The 1202-nt window shown below is 38.4% G+C and overlaps 1 protein-coding gene across 4 annotated transcripts in view; it reads right to left on the bottom strand.

Annotated features, from left to right (window-relative positions):
• The window catches only part of pdlim5a (PDZ and LIM domain 5a), a 62528-nt gene extending 61546 nt beyond the window's left edge, over positions 1 to 982 (bottom strand). For all 4 annotated transcript variants that reach the window (XM_005722067.1, XM_005722070.1, XM_005722068.1 and 1 more), the window contains exon 1: positions 871 to 982. The gene's annotated coding sequence lies outside the window, so the exon portion shown is untranslated. The remainder of the gene's footprint in view (positions 1 to 870) is intronic.
• Between the last annotated feature and the right edge of the window lie 220 nt (positions 983 to 1202).

The following is a 1202-nucleotide window of genomic DNA, read 5'->3' as shown; positions in this document are numbered from 1 at the left end:
TAGATAGATAGATAGATAGATAGATAGATAGATAGATAGATAGATAGATAGATAGATAGATAGATAGATAGATAGATAGATAGATAGATAGATAGATACTTGAGCATTTCCTAAGGTTCAGATCATATGCAGGTAGAGAATCATTAGGGGGTCTACTGTCCCTCATGGGGGGAAACTCCCACAGGGCTTAAATCTGGGACTCTCCACCATTTGACCCTAGAACTGAAGAAGCTTCTTGTTGAGAGGTGAAACGTCAGCAACTTAAATAAGTCCAGATGCTTTTCTTTCCAAGCTCCTAAGACTATGATGACCTGGATGACTGAGAACCTTCACAGACATCATACGCAACTGTAAAATCTCTGCTTACAGGCCATTTAGGGCAGCACAACGCCCCAAATCCATGATGTTCCCTCTACCATGCCTCACAGCTATGATGTTTTATTATTGGTGCAGAAACATTTGCACATTACACATTTGCCAAACATTAAATAAATAAAGATAAAGAAAATACATAAAACTGTTTATCAAACTGTTCATACAATAGTTTCAAACAGTTCACAACTAAATTCATAACTATGTATTTGAATAAGTCCCAAAATTACCTTTTTAGACTTATTCGGTATAAAAAAAATAAACACATTTTAAGTAAAAATAAACAAATAAGACATCAAACATTTTACAATCAAAAAAGAGTTAAATGCTTCACTGAATGTTATTTTAAACCACCATACACTGGAGAATACTGCAGTTGTTCAGTAGCTTAAAATATGTAAATTACCCTTCAGGAAACACTACCAGAAGACCTTCACACACCTAAATGTTAGTAATAGCATATTTCCTGCTGAAATTAAATGAAGGTAAATGCTGTACCTCTTTAATGGAAATTCCAGAAAGGAAAATAATTCCTTCACGGGCAGGTGGACTGTGCAATTCCTAGTTTCCCCTGAAATATTCCCTTCCCAGCAAACACACTGTGTGTGTGAGAGAGGTACAGAGGGATGTGATGCTCTTATATACTAGTTAATGACAGATGGGAGGGGAAAGGTGGAGGAGGGGAAAGAGGGAGGCGAGAGGGAGAACGGGTATAGGTTAGGATGAGAGGGAAGAGGGAGGAGAAAGAGGAGGGGAAATCACCCATGGGTGGAGTGAGACGAACACAGAAGAGGGGTGAACGAGTGGAGATAACATGAAGGGTGAGATTG

The sequence above is a fragment of the Pundamilia nyererei genome, unplaced genomic scaffold (genome assembly GCF_000239375.1).
Source record: "Pundamilia nyererei isolate P.nyererei 1_Seehausen unplaced genomic scaffold, PunNye1.0 scaffold00006, whole genome shotgun sequence".
NCBI classification, from domain to species: domain Eukaryota; kingdom Metazoa; phylum Chordata; class Actinopteri; order Cichliformes; family Cichlidae; genus Pundamilia; species Pundamilia nyererei.
This window is presented reverse-complemented; position numbering and strand designations above follow the sequence as displayed.